Source organism: Anser anser, assembly GCF_964211835.1.
Source record: "Anser anser genome assembly, chromosome: 6".
Lineage (NCBI taxonomy): Eukaryota > Metazoa > Chordata > Aves > Anseriformes > Anatidae > Anser > Anser anser.
Window position 1 is genome coordinate 28,077,065 of NC_139726.1, and position 23,032 is coordinate 28,100,096.

At 37.3% G+C, this 23,032-nt stretch overlaps 1 protein-coding gene across 1 annotated transcript in view; it reads right to left on the reverse strand.

The window, feature by feature from the left end:
- The window catches only part of BMPR2 (bone morphogenetic protein receptor type 2), a 113,857-nt gene that overhangs the window by 36,009 nt on the left and 54,816 nt on the right, over window positions 1-23,032 (reverse strand). The gene's annotated exons all lie outside the window — the stretch shown is intronic.

Sequence of the window (23,032 nt, forward strand, 5' to 3'; positions counted from 1 at the left end):
TCATTCCTTGATGGACCATTCCATCGAGAGGCTTTTTATCTGTAGTGGTACCTGTGCATCCACCAAATATCTGCAAAGAACTTTCCTGGCACCCAACAGATAAAAAAATATATATAAGGAGACTTGCTTCTTAACAAATCTTAAACTGGCTTATCTTGAGCCATTGCAATCATTTTAAAACAATGTTGTCAACTGTTCCAATAGTCCAAGTCATTCCTACAGTATGAATTACCATCATCACACTGTTGAGCAACTTTTATAAATAGATACTAATTTCTTAACAAGGGTAACTGAACATTTCAATAGAGTGGTAAAACGCATCTCAAGTTAATATGGATGGGTAAAGCACTGCTTATGATTTCCCATCATTTATCAGCAAGGACTATTTTACTGCCTGATATTTACTTATATATATATATATGGGAACTGACTTTAAAGATGTATAACTACTGTTCAGCAATCTGATTTGATCTTTTGGGATCATCATCAATATTTGTGTATTTCTTCAGTGGCAAATACAAACAGAAGAGACTACATAAACTGTGTGACACTACCTTGAAATCTCAAACTGGATTTCAGACTTCCACTATATTTCACAAATTTCAGGCTGGGACTTGAGATTTTCACTATATAGCATGAAAAAGCAATAGCATAAACTCATAGAAAGACATGCTGAGAGGATTAGCTGCAGTCTCTAGGAAAACTAGTGATTAAAGAGTTCATTACTGAGCCAAATTCTAGCGACACTTGTACACAAAAGGTATCAGCAAAGTTTCTTCAAGTTCATGTTACTGTAACTGAAAGGAGGTTAGCCCATTTGCTTCTTTCACTCTGAGTTTTTAATTATATTTTTTTTCCTGTAGAGATAAAGAAAAAAAAAAACACTTTACTTCAGCTTCCCAATGTAAAACAGATTTAGTTGAAACATAAAAGCAAAATCAACAAAAGCTGTTACAAGGCCCAAAACACCCTAAGAGCCCACCTGTTAGGCTGTTTGGGTGGGAAAGAGAGAACAGTGCTCCCAGAGCTATTGACTCTTCCAGCAGCCGGTTAAATAAATGAGGTATAACCAATGCCCATGCCATTTAGAAGGCGTCCAGCACATACACGGTTCTGTATTGAAGCTGCTAATTTCTACCACTACTTCAGACATAATATTCTTCTTAAGTCCACCAACTCCATCATAAAAGAATATCACTACAAATATCAAGAGGAAAGACAGGGAGAAGGAGAGGGAGAAAGAGAAGCCACAACTCATTAAAATAGAGATGACCTCCTCCTGGCTGGGGAGCAGCTGGTAACCTGCAAAGCACGGCTCCCAGCAGCGTGCTGACCTCGTCATCAGTACTGAGCTTGTACTCCTGTTCCAAAACCCGAGTACAACAGACGCTATGTAGGAAGATAATTTCGTCAAAGGCACACACAAATAACTGAGAATGCATTTCAGAGCAAACTGTGCGGGCTAACACTTCTAGTACTTGGTTAGAAGCAGGTCATCTGGCTGAACCTGGCCCTGCACTTCTGTTGCTCCCTACAGGCACTTTTACCACAGTAGGCATTTCTCTTTCTCCTCTAAGGCATCTCTGCCATAATAGTTGCCAAACACTTGTACAGTATCTTTGGTAATTTTTTTAAAATTAAGCTTCCATATTGCCACCCGCAAATTTTTCTACTGCTGTTTTCTTAGCTTTCCTCGGAAATGAGGCAGAAAGAAAAATGCTGATGGTGCTAATGACATCATGAGGAATAATATTTTTCCTTCAATTAACTTGCCACTAGAAACATAAGTTTGTAATATTAATTCACACAGAAGTATTCCAATCTGTTTCTATGCTTGAAGAAGCTTCTTCTTTTATTTCTCTGTAATTTAATTTTCAAAAATGAAAGTCTTTCGCATGCTTCCTATTTCCATATTGAAAAAATTAGCATTTATCCTATTACCATGGAACATTTTGAGAAATCAAAGGAAACCGGTTCAAAAATAGGTAATCATGGCCAATGTCAAAAGAGCCTGTAAACATTACAGAACTCTTCCCTAGGAGCCAGAAAGAGGATGCAGGATTCCAGTATCTTCCCTTTCCATCAGCAAACACTGAAACGTTCAGACAATTCCTCCCTTAAGGCCCTCGCCCACAGTGCATCTTCCCTCCAGATGAAGCATCAGCTCCCCACCGCTATCAACGTTCATGTCAGTTCAAGTGCCAAAGTCCATGCTGTGAAGGTAAAACATTCCAGCCAGGCAGATGGACCGGTGGGAACCCACACAGAATTTTCACATTTTCCACTTCACTATGCATCAGATTGTTGCCTGTAATACTATTATTAAAATTGCAAGGTATAGAGTGGGAAATCAGAAGCAGAAAGGATAGTATCCTGCTTATAGCAAGTAAAAACTGTCTTGAAACCTCTTCTCTACCGCTATGCAAAGCTGCTTCAGCATGACAGCCTAAGAGCTCACTGTTTTGTCACTGCCTGCAAGGTGTTCATCCTCTGGGCACCAAACCTGGGACGCTAAAGAGATCACTGTTATGATAAGCAATCAAGAAAGCTATGAGAACAGACAGAGAGCATTAGCAATGTTCAAAAACTAGGAATCCCATGGGGAAATATTTGATTGTGTAATTAAAGGCTGTATCACAACATAAACACACAGGAGGGGATGGTCTTAGAACCAGGAAAGCAATTATATTGTTTCCTTATCTTTTAAACATTTGAATATGAAACCTTAGCCTTTGAAATGTCTCAGTGTTAAAGAGACACACACACTCTATATGCATGTGTATATATATACATATATATACACACACACGTATAAATATGTAATATGAAAACAATCCTGAATATCTACAGACATTTGTATTCTAAAAACAGTATTTTGGAAGTAAGTGGTGGCCACATAATAAAGGACATTTGCACATAAATTTACACCAGAGCTCTGTATTGCTATTAAAGCTTTTCATTCCATTTTTAAAAATTATCTGCCTACTTTTCAAGTAAATGACTCACAGCTGTGTATCTGTCACACAGTAGTAAATAATTCTAGAAAATGTGTGTGTTGAAGTTTAGATAAGTATTGTGTAACAACATGTTAGAAAATCACTACAATTATTCTATATAATGAAAACCAGTTTTTAAAAATTTACCTATGTTCCCACGGAATTTCTGGTATCAACATGCTGCAGAAGCCAAATAGTCTTACAGTTGGCAAATACACAAAAAAATAATATTTAAATTGCCATACCACCAAGTAACTAATAATGATAGTCTCCAACAAATAAAGAGAACACCATCCTTTAACCTTCACAGCACAACAGTAACATCAGATTCTTCAAAACAACTACAGCTGTATGGACTCTGATCAAAGTCAGTAAAATTACACAGGGACTCAAAGATCTGCCCATACAGATCACTTTAAAAAGAAGCAGAGTCTTAACGCCATCCTACAACTATTTCTTTGATGTGATAGATTCAATATGTTCATTGCCAATCTGTTACAGAAGTTGCTTTTCTATTATGGAATCTTAATGATATGGAGGATGAGATCAGAAGCATGAGGGAAACTTTACATTTAAATCATAAACACCATGCAAGATGGAAGGATGAAGCGTGTGGGCAATATGGCCTTCAGCTGCAGATGACTGCAAATATGCTGTGCAAAGTGGAAAAGGGACTTAGCAAGTATAATTAATTCTACTTGCTTTTAAAGTCACGTTTCTTCTCACAGTGGTCATGTACTACTTTCATGACAGCAAGGTCTCAGTCCCTTGAAAAAATATACAATTATCAATGCTTCAAATATCAAGGTAATCCATAGATTACAATTTTATTATATTTGCTGTCTGGTTAATAACAACATGGTGAGTATGATTTATTTTCCAGTTTCTTCATTAAAAAGAGGGGAGGGGTACATTTACTTAAATGATTTTTTTTTTTTTTTGCTTTAAATACTTTGAGGCTCCTTACAAAACATCTGTGCACAATATACAAACAACAATCTGTTTATCTACTCTGTCTACACACAACTTATATCAAACATGTCCTATGACTCTTCCACATAGTGTAAAATAACTGCTTGGCACTTGCTGTATTCCAGCTGTTCATGCCAGGCAAACCAAAACACTTAGCTGATTCTTTTCTTCCGTCCACTTTTCTGGATGACAATCTATATTTCTTTCCAACCAATTGACCACTACCTCATTCCTGATGCATCGTCCTGAAACATGAGAGCTCAGTCTTCAGCATGCTAGAGGAAGCGACAAGAATGTCTCCAATATAAACAATATAACAAAAATTACTCAAATTATTTTAAATGAATCTTAAATTCAATAATCTCAGGAAAAAAAAAAGTGAAAGAAGAGAATTAAGTAGAGAGCTTGTAAGAAAGAAACATACGTTATCACTCTTTCAAATTTCACAGGCATAGGTAGTTTTTTTATACATTAAAACAAGAATCCCAATCACACAGTCTTCTACGCTGATCTAACTAAATGCATTTAAACCCACATCTTTAGCTAAGCTGGTACTACAAGGCTGGAATAGCTTAAAGTTATTCTCTACAAACCTCTACGATGAACTCCAGCAGGAGCTATTTCTACTTTTCCATAAAAACCTATGGACAGCTGAGGATAGTGAAAGGAAAGAAAGTACCATTTCCTGAACCTTTTTCCCCAAAAACTTTTGCCATTCACCTAAACTTTTATACGTGCACTCTTTAAAACCACCACTATCTTAATTCTGTTTTAGGAACATGTACATTTGAAGCGAGCACTTGGCAAGTTATTAATAAAATTAAAATCCATGTCAAAATAATGTAATAACATGATACAATGTAAAATGTAAACACCTGATAGCAATCAATGTGACCACCATCAATACTCAAACAAAAGTTCAGGTAAGGAACACCATTTGACATCCATTTTTTGCAAGCATCTGAATACACAATAACTGAGGTTAGCAAGGAAACTTCTATGGAATAGGATCGAGCATACAGAGCTGGCACAGATGAGAAGCACAATGGGAACAGTATTTTTTGTGAGAGATGGTGCGACATTCCTTAACAAAACAATCCTGCCAAGCAGTAACCCTAAGGCAATTTTGTTTCATAACTAGAAATGGATGTTTTTTCCCTTGACTTGAGAGAAAATCCTTGGCTTCTATTCCACTGAAAAGCTTAGGTGGAGCAGAAAGTTTGCACTATTTCCACTCATCCCTGTAATTGAAAACAAAAACAAAAAACATGAAAGCAGTCACCAATATTTTTCTCCTTTGCATTTAGCATCACCCTATTTGACTGATTTTATATTTTTATATAAAATCATACATATATATTGTTATGAAGTGCCCTTTATGACACCTTACCATGATTTTCTCCATATCTGCAAGATTAACAGTTTTATCCCTTTTTCCCAGATGAACAGAATCTCATGTTATCTCATAGACACATGGAACTTGGGCTCTAACAGAGCACCATATTCCCAAAAGACCTGCAGGAACATCCCGACCTGGTAACAATGCATGACAGATCCCCCTCTGCTGCTCAGAGAATGCCTGAAAACATAAACTTCACAGCCCAAACTGTATTTTTTTTCCACAGCATGCTCCAGAAGAATCCTGGTACAGCTAGAAGTTGGGCAGATCTGTGTTTGAAAACCTGCTGTCAGAAACTACAAGTTGGATTTGAGCTCTCTGGGCTTTTTCTTGAAGAGGGCTCCCTCTGTCCCTGTGCCCGAGCAGTCAGAGAGGTGGAAACCCTTCCCAAGCCTCTGTCCTTCTCCAGGGAAGCAACTGTTAGCAAGCACCTGAGCTGGATCCAGGCTTCGTGCATTAGATTCACCTTTTTAGTTTGTTTTGAAAACTGAAGGCTGCACTGATACATGAAATTTAAAAATGAAGCTTGTGTGGTAATTTATTTGGCAGAGAAGTGGGTTATGCAATCCCTAACGGCTCTTCCTTTGATGAGTAGATACAGAGACATGAATTAGTAGCCTGTCATATTTCTGGAGAAATAACTCCTGAGTAGATAAAAACCCAACCCAACTTCTCTTTCTGCCTTTTCTTCTGTAATTTCAGGCATTTTCAGTGTCATTTCTAACACTACTGAATAGCCCCTTAGAATCACGACGTATATATAAATAACAGCAATTCAAAGTCAAAACCAAATTTAGATTATCTTACTGAAGTTCCCTAGACATAGCTAAACATTTAGTTACCTCAGAGAGAAAAAGAAATACCTGGCTTCTTTAAGCAAACTGCACTTGAGTAGACCTGAGCCTTGCTTTCATGCTTAACTGAAAGCACTTGTACACTCAACCACAAACCAGGAACATCTTCCACATCAAAATAAAATAGCCATGAATTCTTATTATTTTTTAACAGGAAGGATGAAAAAAACATTTACATTATCCCCTTATATTGATCTTGGACCCACAGGTCTTCCTCCTTATTATACCAAATGGTAACACTAGCTTTAACGTAATGGCACTTGTCCAGTGTCTGCAATAGCACTGGAACAAAAAAAATCCATGTGCTGCCACAGAGAAAAACGAGTACTTCATAAAGTCTCTTTAAAGTTATTTTAAGTTATTTCAAATCCAGCTGGCTCAATAGCTAAATATTTCATATTCATAATATTCCCAGACATATTGCAACACTAAAAATATAGCACAAAAATGACATCAAAACACTAAAATGCCTATTCTCATACAGGCATGCAAACAAAACCCCAGAAATTCCTTATTTAAAAAATGGCAGCTGTGAGCTGGTGTGCCTGTACGTCTCCTCTCCGCACTAGCTGTGGGGCTCAGGACCACCGTCCGTGACTTGGTGGAGCTCCCCTCGCTCCTGTAATGCCCCGCTCGCCCCTTGCCAATAACTCCTCAGTGGGAAGGCAGAGCCAAGGCCTGGCAGCGCGGCGGCTGGGCCTGTACAAGCAGGCGCTTCCTACGTGCACATCAGACGGGCAGCCGCTGTCTGCCGTGCTGGAGCCTCGGATGTTGCTGTTTACAGAGCATGGAGCCAGGCCGTGGCCGAGGCTGGAGGCGCGCTGTCTGCTTCCGCGCGACGCTTGCCTTTGTCTGGGGCTGCCGCGGAGAAGGCAAAGCTGTGTTGCTGCTTTCCCAGCCTGCTCCTGCTCTGCTTGGGGAAAGGTAATGCAGAGCTAGCGTCCTGCTAATAAGGCCGGACAACTCTGACATTAAAAAAAAAAAAAAACAGGATTTTTCCCCCCCCTCTGTTAGACTTAGCTATACGCATAAAAATGAAGTGATTTATCAGACATGACTGTATGGTGTGCTTATTCCAAAATCATTACCTGAACTGTGCAACAAAATCTTGATTAGAGCACAATTTTAGGCAACTAATCTATTCACATTTTTTAAAAAATCGATACAAAAAAGAGATGGTGAGAATGAGTTTCTGATAAAACCTTTCATTACACTTCTGGTTTCTGCCCTGGTATTTCAGACTTCATGTCCCAAATCAGATTAATGCTGTAATCCTCAGCTGTAATCCTTAAATTTAGCAAATATTTTAGTACTAAAATTTTGCTCTTCTGACTTACCCAATAACATTTTTTCTGCACTTTCAATACAACTCAGTATAGTATTTCATTCTTGTATGTACGTGGTTTTGCGATTTTAGATTTGAAAGTAGGTTCTACAAAGCTACGAGTTAAACCTGTCTGCCATTTTAGTAAAGCTCATGGTTACTAGAGACTGTGTTTGCCTGGCTAATGCCAATTCAAACAACACATTGTATTCCAAAAAGTATGCATCTGCTCCAGCTTCTCCTATCATTACTTAAAAGGACAAAGTCTAACATGAAAGTGCATGCCTCATTTTCCCCTTAATAGTCACTCATACACCCCTATTTTTCCTAGTTATCTTCTCTACATGGCCATATAATTTCTAACTTTTACCAGATTTCTTTTTAAGGGCTTTAAGAAGTTTTTTCTTAATATTAAGATGATAACTATTACTGTTCCTCTCCCCTAATGTACTAGCTCATCGGGGAAACATGGCGTAAGATAAAAACATTAGAAGGAATTGAAAGACGAAGCAGAAAGGCAGAAGACGGGACCTGCCAAAAATGCCCCTCCTTCCTTGTTCCAGGATCCCCAAGAAATGCAGCGAACGGTATCTTTCCTTCCTTTACTTGAGACCTAGGCACTCATGCTCAGTCAGCATCAGTGCATCTTAGTCTCTCTCTCACACTCCCATTCCCCGTTCTGCTCCCATCCAGCTCACCATCACATCAGAAGCCACTTGCTCGCCCTTGGCCACCATCACCTGTGAGCACAGGAAGCCAGCAGAGCAGCCAAACCCCTCCTGCCTCCTGCTGAAAGACATCTCCTCCCCAGCTGAGAAACTTTCGTAAGGGTTATTTTCCTGCATCCTTACACCCTTGCTTAAAATGGAGATTTAGTCAGCTTCTGGGCAGGAAGAACCTCCTTCTCAGATACTTCACAGATATGAGATGTAGCTATTCGGGGACATCCTTAAGTAGAAGGAAATTAAGAGAAGAACTGCAAAGGAAACGCAGCAAGCACAACAAAGCATGTCAGAAGAAGAAAGAAGCATATCCAACACTCGGCAGGGCAGAAGCTGAAATGGTTGGAAAGATGTGGTGAGGAGAAAGACTTTCACCTAAGAGGACTCTATCGAGATCAATAGCTTCCACTGATACATAGCTTCTGCTTCCAAGGTATTAGCTGAAGTAACCTTCTTCACATAAATAACTACAGCTTGTGTGAGGGCACACAGGTGCATATGTTATGTACATATGAATGCATTTTCCCCCCTCAAGGAAAGAAGTATTTTCCAGAACTGGAAACATAAGGCAAAAAGAAACTTGGGTTCTATTTCTGGCTCTGATACTGAATAACCTGATCTTAGGTAGGTTACTTATTTTTTTTGTGCTTTAGTTTAGCTAGTTATATAACGTGAAAAACAGTACCTTCCCTAACTTCAAAGGTTATTCTGATTATTTTAAAATGACAAGAAGATGAAAAAGGCAATAATGATAAATAGTAATCCCTTAGTTTGCAGTTATGCAAAATTCTTCCACAGATCTAAGTACTTGATTTTAGATGAAATACAGACATTGTTTGATGTTCATTTCTCGCAGCTTAAGTGCCAGCTCAAGCATCATCCCTTGCCTCCTACTCCCAGGTGCTTGTTCCACCCCAGCAGTGCCCTGAGAGCCGCACAGTACAACTGCGGTTATGCTGAGCAGTGAACTGGGTGAGAAAGCCAACAGGGAGACCATGGCATGGAAAGAGGAAGATCTTAAAAACAATACCCCTGCCAAAACAAATAACACATCAATCAAGTACGAAGGCTGGTATCAAAGCTATCAATTTGTGTTACACCATGGGTGTATGAGAAATACAGCTGACTTCACTTGTATAACATGTTCTGTCTGCCCTACAGTAACAAACTTGTTTCAAACCAGGAATAAATATTTCAACACAAATTCAAATAGGTAATGTGCAGACATTTCATAATCCTATGGAACCAATTTGTTAACAGTGTCGGAATCTGGGTGATTTCTAGATTAACTTCAGAGATTGAATAAAATACTTTTGCATACTGAACTACAGTTTCTGTAACTCTAATATTTTAAAGATTTTTCAATGTAATTAAAAGAATTCTTAAATCAACCCCTAAATTTGTTACAGCCCTGAGTAATGATTTTAACTGTGTTAATAACATCATACAATTAAACTGTAAGACTGAGGTTGATATCTTCACAAGACATATTTACACAAATGCCTGCTTAAAAAAATTAGAAATAAGAATGGTAAAGACAACCTCTTTAAAACTGAATACAAAGCAAGCTTCTATCAGTCTGATTTACTCAAATCCTGAATGTACCATGAAATCCTGTTAAACGAATGGCAAAAAACTCAATTCCCACTAAATGAATAGAAACCTTTTTTTTGTCAAACAACGAAAAAATTAAACTTAAGACTGACTCCTTCCTGACAGGTGTTCCTGCTTTAACACATCACAAAATACAAGCAGTCATAGCCAAGGTTTTTGTATGACTCATCTGGTTCCCAACTGAACACCATCAAAGCATTTTTAGATTTCAGCAAAGCCGCTATGAAACTTGCCTATTTTTAATACAGATTTGTTTCATTGCCTAAGATTAAGACACTCCCCAGTCACTTGTCTTCTAATTTTTTCCCCACTTTCATTAAAATTTTTTTTTTTCCATGCTAGTATTAAAAAAAGAAAAAAAGATTTAGGAAAAAGCAGTTCTAGCAGTTCTATAAATTCCATTAATGAGGATCGACCGCCAATTGAAAGGGAAGACTTCAATAAATTTTGTATTTTCTGCCTGCATTATGGGGGTTTGTTTGCTTCCTTTTTGCTTTTTTGTTTGTTTTGTTTTGTTTGCTTATCCCTTCTAACAATTTGCAGGTAAGCACATCAGTTAAGCCATTGGCCTGGTACAATCCCATTCTTGTTTTAGACATGAGTTCTGTTTTCTTATCTATCCTTTCAAAAAGGAAATCCAAGTGTTCCATGATTTCTATAACACTTATGAGACATTTTTTTTTCCTTTCTAAATGTCCCTTTGATTTAAGATTTCAAATCCACGAAAGGTCTGCAAGGAGCCCAGTCCACTGCAACAGCATAGCTAGTTGTCAAGAACTTGCACATTTCCCCTAAATAACAAAAACATAGCTAAATTTCAGCTGTAAGTAGATATTCAAACTTCAAAAGGCATTTATACTATTGACATAACACGTTACAGTGATTACAAATACGTTAACACAGGGAACAAATTCATGGCATGCTTCTGGCATCACTGTGTTACTGAACGTGCTTTAGGTCCTGCTTGAGCAGAAACTGTAAATTACTAAATAAAGCAAATACTTGAATTCTTATACAGTCTGCTAAAAAAAATCTCCAAATTTAGCAGTTTATGCTCACCTCCCAGTCACTCATAAGTTAGCTAGCAACAGTCTGCAGGCATAAAATGAACACATCTTTGCTGAACACGTAGATGAAGTATGACCTCAGCATGCTAATTAAATGTTTAGTTCTGCAATCCCTCATGCCATAGGAAACTTCTATTCCATAGCAAACATAACGTGTGACCACACAGCTGGATTCTTACTGAATGCAGGACTGTGCTCGCTCATGTTCCTTGCTCAGGGTAGCCTGCGAGAGATTATAACACCACACACTAGTTCAATGTTGGACCAAGTTCAGCAGAGGGGAGACACTATTTAGCCAGATATCTTAGTGCCTTAGTTCATTTGTTCTATTTTGGAAAGATATGTGAAATTAAGGATTTGCAACTTACTAATGGGAAAAAATCATAAAATTTAAACATTATAGTCTTCATAATAGATATTTAACACCCTGAATCTATTATAACTGTCTCCCCACAGCAGAGAACTTGATGTCTTCTTTTAAAAAAAATTAATAAATTAACCTATCTGTATAAAAATAGCAAATGTCTGAGCTATATAGCTGAAATCTCAAATTAGCTTAATAACGTCTTGATGCACACTCTCCCACTGCCATCACACACCAACTGTTCTCTATTTTGTACTGGATATAAGAAGTCTCCTATTTCCGAAGCTGAGCATGTCTTTCACAGCACTCTCTCACAGAGTGTGCCTGTACAAGCACTCTTTGCAAGAGCTGCGAGGCCTGCGGACAGCATCCCTCCCAGAGCTCCTGGCACCGTCAGGAGATGCGTAACGCTTTTGGTTTACAGTGTGTATTTATTTCACCCACACACATTTTTAGTTTGCACCAAAGATGCTATGAATGGCTCTGCAACTGGGAGTGTCCCGTGTAGGTGTGTGCAGTGCTCTTGCAACTGGGAGTGTCCTGTGTAGGTGTGTGCAGTGCTCTGCACACCCAAACCTACGTGTGGTGGTGGATGCTTCCCAAAGCCATCTTCACTCCTGACAAGCGTGCAATTGATCTGCTCAAAGCGTTCATTAAGGCAGGGAAGCTTGAGTTACTCTGCAGGATCATTAAAAAACGTTTTCAAATAACAGTTTAAATATTTCTATATGTTCATCTAACGCTGACTGCTGGTGTTTTTCCATGCTTTATTTCACAATAAGTTTTCACCAAGTTTTCTCTGCTTTCTCCTCAAGGAGACAGCAATGTCTGGACGTGCATTCAGATGAAGAACATTGCTACATGTAATTCACTGTGGCTCACTTAACATCATCCATTTTGCCTTACTCACTGCAATTATATCCTCAGAGAAGAGAAATCGGGAAAAAAAGAATAGCATTTAGAATAAAACCAATTTGTATGTTCTGCAGTTTAGAAAACTACCTTTCAGGAAGTTTTCATGAACATGTTGGGGTATTTCCCCACCCCCTGGTGTTCTTTGATTTTTATTTTTGTGTCTGTGTGTGTGTGCACATTTTTAAACAGCAAAACTTCCTATGGCAAAGGGACACATATATATATATAAACTGCATTTGTGTTTTATAACATTTATACTAATTTGCTGGGGTTTAAAACACTATTTCTAAAAATAGAAGTTAATAGAGTTAATGCTTTAATGTGAGAAACAGAACTATGAACAAGCAACAACAATCTTAGTGGCTCCACTCAGACTGTCTGGCTGGCTAGAGCACACATCAGTCATGTATTCCTCAGATAGACACATCCAGCTTGTGAACAGATTGATAGACATGACTCTGAACCATCACTCTATGGTACACGGGAATATTTTGGTTCTGCATAGGAAAGAATCAACCAGCACTCTAATTTCCTGTTCCAAATGTTACTAAAGTAAAAAGTGCTTTTATACAGGCTGCAAGGATAACTTATCCTTGCTCAGAGTATATATAGTTTAAGTCAATATGAGTGTCTGGAACAAGGAACTTTTTGCTAGCCTAGGAAAATATTTACAGGCTTGCAGGCAGCTTCTAAATGAGCCTCATGCCACCAGCCTAAAGGAAAGCAAAATCCAGGCCAAAGTTGAAAGCTGTCTAATGTTATCCATAGATAATTAAGAAACTTTTATGAAATAATTGGCCTAGCACCAAGAAGCATACACACAATATTTAGTAGGATTAAAATTACAAATAATTGCATAAAACTGTTGTACTGAAACACTGAATCCACCTCACTGGAACTTTTAAAAGTACTTAAAAGAATTGGATTAAACATTTCAGTTCAGTCTTGATACAACTTTGTATCGGATATCTTAGGAAAAGAAATCCTTTTCCTCAGGCCTCTCTGACAAACCTCTCATTCTAACCTAAAACAACAAAAAAAGCTAAGGCAATAGTAAGTCTTTACAGTTTCCTCTTTCAATTGCTTTACTTGCCCCTCAGGAACAGAATTTCTAACTTCTCTCCTTAGACTTATCTGTGCAACGAATGCTCTTCCATGACTCAATCTGGTGTGGAAGCATACTACTCAAATTAACTGAAATAAACCAGAACTTGCCTAAGTTAGATTTTAAGACTAATGAATATATTGATTTATTTTAAATTTTCAAATGTGTTAGATACAGGATAAATATCTTAATATCCCAAAAGAAAACACAGATGATCAAAATAGGCTTCTGAGAAAGAAACGTATGAATTTTCTACCTATATCTGATTACAATCAATGTTTAGAAAGATCCATACCTATTCTGGTATTGAAAGCATAGAAACCAAGAGTATACATTCTGTAAATTTCCAACAGCTGGCATTAAAAGTCGTATTTCCTATCACAAATTCAGTCATAATGAGAACTGCAACATGGGAAAGTGTCTCTCTCACACACGAATAGGAACATTCAGTCTCACTACTCATGCTCAGGTATTAGTGACCATAGCAACTGAGCACTGTTCATTTTGTTTATTAAATATGAAACAGTAAAAATAATAATAATGAATGGTGTACATCAACAACAGCTATTTCAATAAATAAGGAAGCAGCATCCCAAATGCAATGTGACTGGAAAGAGTAACACACACATAAAGACTTCAAAATAAAAGACAGAAAGACTCAGTACAGGTATACAGAAGTAGATATACTTAGAACATTTTCAGGAATTCCCTTCACCCTAATTTACCCTATTAACAACAGTAAGCATTCCTGGTTATAAAACCAACACAAATATACATAGGTTTTTATTATCATCTTCAATCTCTATTGCTTGAAAGTCTTTCAATACAACAATTATATTCACAGGGGTCTTCATGAAGATTATAGCGAATATACTGTCATTGTCTCCTCTGTAGATAGCAATAAAGCAACAGCTTTGAAAATTGGTGTGTAATCAGGAGCACACCGACAAGATGCTTTCCTACATGTGTTGGTTCCCTTCGGGGCTCTATGAACTCTCTGCTCTTTCAAGCACGTGGTTTGTGTTAGCCAGGATGCCAACAAACCACCTCAGATCTCTGTGACTTCAGAACATCCCTGACAGCTCAGTTCTTCAGAAATAATGGAGACATCTATAGCCAGGATGACACACACACCTTCTCAGGAACTAGATTTCCGGTTATAAAACTCCAGGTTCATAATTACAGAGCTACTCACTTGATCACAATTCAGTACCTGAGGCACTTATCTGAATTTACCATTCACTTCATTAATGAAAAGGACATAAGCCTTTCTTTGTAAGAAAAAACACTTTAAAACCCCAATCCTCAGCATCCATCCATACACAGAGATTTTGTCTGACAAGGCAAGAAGAGACAAATTATAGCTTCCATGAAGTTCAGCTCCTCACCTTGTTTGTAATCCCAGCAGAAGATCTGATGCAGAAACTGGGCTGTGCACAGGCACAGTGCTGCCGTCCCTGGCAGGAAGGCAGCCATCTCTGCCCAGGGCCACACTGCATCAGCCTCTGTGGAAGCCTGCTGATATTTAACTGACTGAATTCTAGCTATTTATTTTATCCCATAATTAAAAATAAATAAATAAAAAATAGAGGCCTTATTTACCTACAGCTTCTAAGATTGTGCCAGATTGAAACACCACTGCTGTTTTACCTCCAGGTAGTCTCCCATTTGAAGACACACTGTACAATCTTTCACAAAGAAAAGCGACAGAAGTTAGCATTATGTATTGGCTTTTCAGGATCACAGTATTTTCCAGATAAAGAAATTGACCAATAAAGGTTCACAAAAAAGCAGTTATTAATGACTAACTCTGAAGAGCCAACATCTCTGTAATCACCCATCCAGACTTCCAGCCTCTGCTTTGGAGGCCGATCCCTGGTACTGATGTACACATGCAGTACAGGTGAGCCTGCAAGGCAGCTGGGCTCACATGGGACTGTTCAAATCGTACTGCAAATGACAAGCTTTCTTTCACAATTGCATCCATTCCAAAATCAAGAAAGTAAAATATCTCAGACAAAGCCACGATATAGGATCAGATTTTTGTCAGCAACGTTAGCACATAGGATAGTAACAAGTGAGGCTTAGAGAAAACATCTAATTACAGACCATGAAAAATACATGGAAGGTTTTCTGTGATCTAAATGTTATCCCACACAGGTGATTATATTAGAACAGAACAGCCAATAACAGACCCAGTGTTTATAAGCCATGTTCAGTTTTGTGTTTAACAGTTCCATTCCCAAGCTTGCCTCTTATTTTAGCAGTCTGTGGACACAGACCTTTCTCGCCAGCACTGCACTGAGGACAGACAAAACTGGGGACAGAGGGTGGCTGGGAATTTATTAGCAATTGCTGGCAGCACCTAGCAGTGTTTTGTAACTGAGCTTTGCAGACTTCTTGTTCCCTTTAAACTTCACCCCAATCAATTCAATCTTTCAAAAAACAGTAGAACCATGGTTAAATAAAAACTAAATCAGATATGAGGAATGCGACTAGTATAACATCACAGGAGAGGAAGGTTGTGATGAGCAGTGCTCAGCCAGCCTAGCATCTCCAGCACTCACAGGCAGATACAGCTGCAGCATTTGGAAGCTAATGCCCTCTGGCAGGAGCTGAAGCAGTGGAGAAGCCGATGCACAGCCACTCCTTCCAACAACAAGAAGCCTTTAGCAGGACAAGACAGGAAGATGGGGGTATCAACAAACCCAATGTGAAAAACGTTCAGTTTGAAAAAGCACAGGGACATTAACAAGTAGAACATTCACAAAACATAGATAGTGTTTTAATTTTACTGGATAATGTCAACAGAGTACAGTATCTTGGTTAATACAGTCATTAATTTGTTAGGGTGACACACCTTGGTAATGCACTCATTTCACTGTGTGTGCAGCGTCATCAGACGACCTGAACAACAAACTGCTGTCACTGATGTTTTCTTGTGTTTTACATTCAAACTCCAAGGGTATAAACTATTATCTCAAGTCTTAGTATCAAATGCCCCAGAACCGACTACTAACTAAATTATAATCATATATGATTCCTTCTGATGTTTTCAGATTTACAGCATGCAGTCTTAAAACATTAAGGGTAGAGGGAGTATTCATTAGAAGCTTACTATTAGTACCACATCAGAAAACTCATCTATCTAGAATGTCCCCCAAAAAGCTCACTGCTATGTCTGTCTACCTTCCAGAGAACTCCCAGCCATTTCTCTTTTACCTGAGTTGTTAAAAAGCAGTGTATGATTTGTTTAGAATAATGTTTATTATCATATTGTATATGATAATATACAGCACCTGAACAAAAACATAACAAGTATAGCATCCTTTCCTGTTCTGCTTTTTACCTTAAGAAGTAAATCAGTGGAGTAAAAAGTAAAAAAGTAAAACAATTGAGGTAAAACAATCTTATCTACTACCTTCTTATTATTATTTACAGTCCAATTTTCCACTAATACATGTTGAAAGAGTCCCATTCTCACAACCCTCATCTACTTTTGCTTTCATCTATAAGGCATTCAAAACCAGGCTCCAAAATATATTATCACAACAGGTATCTGCTCATTATGGCATTGGATTTATATTATAACACTATGAAAGTCAGAAAATACTCAGCATTTCCAGGAAAAGGAAAAACATATTTACAATATTTGTATTACCAAAAGATATTTGCAGATCTTTAATTTCTTTGAAGAAGCACATAAAACAGTAAGTATAAGCAGCTAATTTCCAGCAGAGATGCCTCAAGAACTGCATGATACAGCAATGGTGAATCACCTATTTACAGATGCTAGTCAATTTAAAATGCAAATTTTCACTATTACTGAAGAAGGCAAAACCACTGATTACGTTTCATAAAATGAATGTTTCCTTTCCCCATTCTAGACCTAAAACTCAAATCAAGTAACTGCTGCTTAGTACTAGAAATATGCAGGACACTTCAAAGATGACAATGATGCTGTTCATGTGATTACATCACATGAATAAGCTAAAAGTTATGTGCACATCTACTTGAAGAGCTGCATTCTCTATGGACTCCAAAATATAAATAGTTTTAGCCCTCCAAAACAAGGTGTAGCTATAGCGTTAGCACTTCACTAACATATTTTTGCAATTTCAAGATAAAGAGGAGATTTTAAGTTCCAAAAGATTTTTTTAAAAGAACTTCGCAATGGCCCTCGTTCTTGAGTCTCCAGGTCATAACAAAGTACTAATTCAGGCTGGCACAGCTCTAAAGTTACCTTGTACAGCTCTCCTAACTACTGCACTTCAAACAGCTGATTGATAAAGCAACAGGGAATGTAGCTCAAAAAAAATGTTTCTCTGCTTTCCAATAAACTTTTTTTTTCAATTTTATCACAGTTTCTAGTTTTTTGGTGCATAGCAAAAGTTTTAAAATATTTCCAAATATTTCCAAAATATTTCAATCTAAGTGTAAGTAAAACATGTCAATTTCATCTTCCTGATTAAATGTTTCTGTAATAGACAAAATTTACATGTACAGTTTTCTAAGTAGGCTTTGCCTTCATAGTCAGGCTCCAACTGCACATCAAAGGTTTAATTTTAAATTCAGTAAAGATGCAAGTTTAATCTCAAAAGACTACAATGTCTTAGAAGTTAAAACATTAACTGCTACTAACAATCTGTAAGAGATTCTGCTTTTGATATATCCATTTCTAATGAGGATCACTGAAGTTACTCAACAAGCATTACCAGTTACCTTGGGTGACTTGCCAAACCTTCCACTGACTCTACAGAAACTAAGGATTTCACTTGAATTTCTACATAGTCTTCTATAAAGATTACTAATTGGTACAATATTGTCTGCTTGCTCTCTGCAAAGCCTTTCACTTCTACTTTTTCTCCCCTACACAAACATTTAATACCATCACCTTTCCCTCTGTTGCAACAACACAAGAAATAATCTTAATTAGCCCATTTCCAAAACGTCACCAGTAACTCTATGGAGCAATGTGCACCCTCTATCAAAACCTCCCCCTGCAGTTAATTCATTTCCTGTAGCCTAATAAACAGGAAAAAATAAACAATACAAGGATTTCATTTAGCATGCATTAGATTTTAGACAAAAACGAGAAAAGCAATTGAAGGTTCAAGAAAATACACTTTTGTTAATAGCTAGCAAAAAAAAAATATTTCAAACATTATGTCAGTACCCCACAGAATGATTATCCAAAAATACACTTCTCATTTTTTCCTGCCTTTTAGCTGCTCTGCATATAAGCTCTTTTAACAGAACTACACAATTAGCAATCATCGTTCACTTTCATCTTTTCTCCTTCACCAGTTCAGCATCTCCATTTTCTACAATGTCCCAGTAAATAACTTTGTGGGAGGCACAGTATTGTCCTCCTACACAAAATACTTAGCTGTCTAAGAGTAATTTTATTTTTTAAAAAAGGTACTAACGCCCTTAATTGCTGCCCTATTTCCTTTTCTGCCACTTTCCCACGTCGATTTCCCTAGCTTACAACATAGTGAAGATACAGTAATGATATATAGCATCTCAACTCTTCACTGTGAAAGATGTGCCTGATTTATTCCCTGCCATTCAAGGGTAGAAGTTTTAGTCCTTGTGCGGATCGTTCCTACTTCCATCTTTCAAAACAGAAGATGGACAACACTGCAAAGGTTTGTAGTTTTCCCTTTGCTATATATCTAAATCAGTAGAATAAAAAGTATCAGACAAGTAAGGGAACACACTTATTTACTGAATATTTTCTTAGATTAGCAAATTAGAAGTGGAAGAACTGCACTGGCTAAAAACTTAGCTGATCAGGTGCAGCATTCACCAAGCAGAACCCACATGAAACGAAAGGCATTTCAATTACAAATTAATATTGAATGCTAGCCTCTGGAAAAAGCAGTGCAGGATAAGAACTGAGAGAGTAAGGCTAAGGCTTTCCAAAATTTGCCTGACATGATCTAATTCAATTTCAATGGGAGCAAGGTTGGGCCATGTGTCCACAGCAACTTGAGTCTAACTGCTACGTCTCAAAAGTAATCGTTAAATGAAAACCATCTATTACTACCTTAATTAACCTGACCCAACCATGCACCCTAATAATTACTTTCTTTTAAAATGGTAGCTTTCCTCAAAGTTTCCACAGAATTCTGTGAGCATTCAAACCAAATACATATTTGTAGCAAGAAAGTTGGCAAAGAAAGGCTGAGATGATACATTGGAAAGATAAACAAGCCTATTGGTGGTTGAGAATAAAGAAACTTCAACTTCCTTCACCGTGTAAGGCAAGCAGTTTGTCTGTAACTCTATCTCAGCATTCTCATTTAATATAAGTTTTTGAATCCTCTAAAAAATTGCAGCCACCATTTGTTGCTATGTGGGGAAAAAAACTACATCATTTCAACAATAGTATCTACCAGCAATGCTCAACTGTTGCTGCCAGGGATTTTTCCCACGTATCATGCAAATGCATTACCTGTCATGCAAAAGTATACACTTAATACTCAGTTGCTGTAAGATTAATTTATTTGTAGTGCCAGGAATGCAGCCTTGAGGGAAAAAAATAATTAAAAATGGCTTTGTTGCTTTGATCCTGATGTTACATTAACTTAAAATGTTTCATTACAACAATTTATCTATGACCAATGAGGGAGAACATTTACCCCTTTAATTACTTAAATTCTATTTAAATGGCCATTATGAATGTATGTAGAATTAACGAATTTGCCTTCAAATTATCTCAGAATTTGGGAAGTATTTTGTAAGCACGAGGGGCAGATATTTTTCAAAAATATCAAAATGAATATTTGACAAAACCAATAGAATAAATACACGTCTCAAAGTATTTACAAAGGGATAGTTGTCCCTTTTAAAGTGGGGTTAAAAAGTATCTATCTACATGTACTGGCTGAACTTAAGATGGTGGGGTTCTTTGTTACTTCTTTGTGAAAACAGAAAATGGAAGAATAATCAATTTTCAATTTTTGATTTTGCAAAGCACGAGGAAGTATTCCTACCCACCCTGACTGAGAAGTGCAAGCTTCGGTTGAGGATGTTCTTGAACTTCTGCATTTCAGTAGCCCTAAACTACACAGATAAAATCTTCACATCTGATATAAACACCATTCTCCAATCTTCCAGTACTTCAGGAAATTGCTACCTGAATCTTTGCATTTTTAATACCTCAAGACTGTGGGCTTTAAACTACATACCATCCTACAGCATTTGCGAGATACTAGCTGGAGGGACTAGCAACCAATCAAGCAACCGACAACAACTCAAATCTTTCTGGATTATCCTTAAGATAGAAGAGAATAATACTATGACTACTCAGACGTATGACTGAATTACAAACTGCACATTAGGGAGGAGTAAGGATTAAATTTGAGGCTTCAAGAACCAGTTTGTCCTTGATCTTATTTTTCATTTTTATAAACGTTTTTCTACAAAATAGGATGGATTTCTTGTATTTGTGCCCTAAACAATGAGAATCAGCCTAGATAAGATATTCCATTCTATAAAGATATGGTTAAGAGAGAAACATGTTTTGACATCCTAAAAGACAACGACATAAAATTAAGTGTACTTTTTATGAGAACACTTGATGTATTTTATGAGAATGATTTTTTTTATATGCAACATGTATGAAAATTTTAATTCAATTACTTCTACTTTTCTTGAAACATTTATATTCTAGCTACATCTTTCAATATGCTACTGTTATTTACCCTATATTACAACCAAGCGATCACAAAAATTTGTTTATTCTTCTGTTATTTTTTCTGAATGGATTTAACTCAAGAACATAGAAGTTCACAGAGACTCTTCATGTTGATGCAGAAAAACTAGAACACTTTTAAAAGAACACTTATTATTTTCCTTAATAACAATTTTTTTTTTAATTGTCCAGTTTCACCAGGTTCTGTTAGTCTTTTAATTAGAGTTGAATTTCCATTTGTTATTCCATTGATTTTTGTTCTTGGTGATTTTAATGGAGAACAGTAGATGAACGATTACAAATACTTAGTTAACTGTTGGTTGAATTCATTAGGCTTCACTTCATTAACCATACACTATTCACACATGCTTTGAAATTTACAGGACCTTAAAGATAAATGCAGTTCTGTTAGGCCAAATACCTTACTTCTGTCATTGAAGAACTTTTCCCACGTACAACCTTTTTAATGCATTACAAGAATACCGATGAAACGGGGCTCTTAGACTTTGTGGGCTATACTGGAATAACCTTCTGCAGAAGATTTCCCATATGACTGTGCAAGAATTTTGTCCTCAGCGCTGAGGTGGCAAAACTAAATCTTACAGCACCAAAACGAGTTCTAGAAAAAGGTAAGAGGACTCGAAAAAGGACAGTGTAAAACATGGTCCAATAAAGATGTAGGAGTTTATACATCACAATCTCCTTCTTTGTTCACCCTTGCAGGTTTCTAGAACATCATCTACCTCCAAAATGGAGGAAGCAGCAGTAGAGCTTTACAAACAATATACCAGAATAGCAAATAAGGCCATCTTTGCTTGGCATGGCCAGTCTGTCTCTAGCACAGCCAATGCAGACAGACAACTGTGCCACAAAGCAACCTATTTTGCTTATACCTGAAGCCAAATTTGCATATTATGAAAATGGGAGGTGACAATAACACAAAACAATTTGAGTCAGTAAAAATGTATGCTGCAACAGTCAATTACAGCTGGGTGAATTAAGGACTGTGTTACATGTTTAATATTTTTCCCCCTCTCACTTTGCAAGTTAGGCTAGATGTTTCAGTATTAAAAGTTCCACTTAAAAATCATTTGAAGATCATCTCATGCAATAACCAAATTCATTCAGATTGCAGTTTCTACCCTTAGAGAAGCACAAGCACAAGTCATTTTGTAGGAACTTTGTCTCCCTGTCTTGGGGGGATAGAGAGGAAAAAGGAATTAAGTTTACACCATCCTGTCTGTATCCCCTGCACAGCAGTAACTCCTGTCACATTTGGGGGGCCCAATTAGGGGACTATTACCAGAGTCAAGTGGTATCTGTTCTGCACTGCACAGTCCCGAGCTCAGACAAAGGTTCCAAACAGTGATTGCTCACTAGTTGTACAAATAGTATTATCAGCCAAAAGGTACCATACATCTTGCCATTTATCTTTACCCAATTATGCCCTATACATTTTCCCGATAAAAGGTTGCTTTTTCTTTTTCCATTAACATGCCAAGCCCTCATTTTGCTCAAAATTGCTTACAAAGACCCCACCTTATAGCTACTTTTGAAAGCATTAATGCCATCACTATCTTAGAGTTTAAGTGAATTCAAAGAATTATCACTCCTAAATACAAACTATTCTTTTCACATTCTATAGCTGTAAATACTACCCCATTAAAGACATCTTCATTTCACAAAACGCTCAATTGACAAAAAACTCTCAATACACAGAAACACTTGTACCTTCATTTACAATCCTGCCTCTATTCAATTCTTATTTAGAAAAGGCTGTACAGAAGTTCAGATAGGCTAACAACTCCGCTTCTTAATTCTTGGAATGCAGCATCACAGAGGGGCTGCTAGTCATGATCTTGCTTCTGTAATTGGAGGTTAAGGGGAGTAACACCTTGATTTGGATCCATTTGCTATGTTAATTTTATAATAAATAATTTAATAGATAATCTAATCTGGACAAAAACTACATTGCTCTAACTAGTACTCTTTGAATGT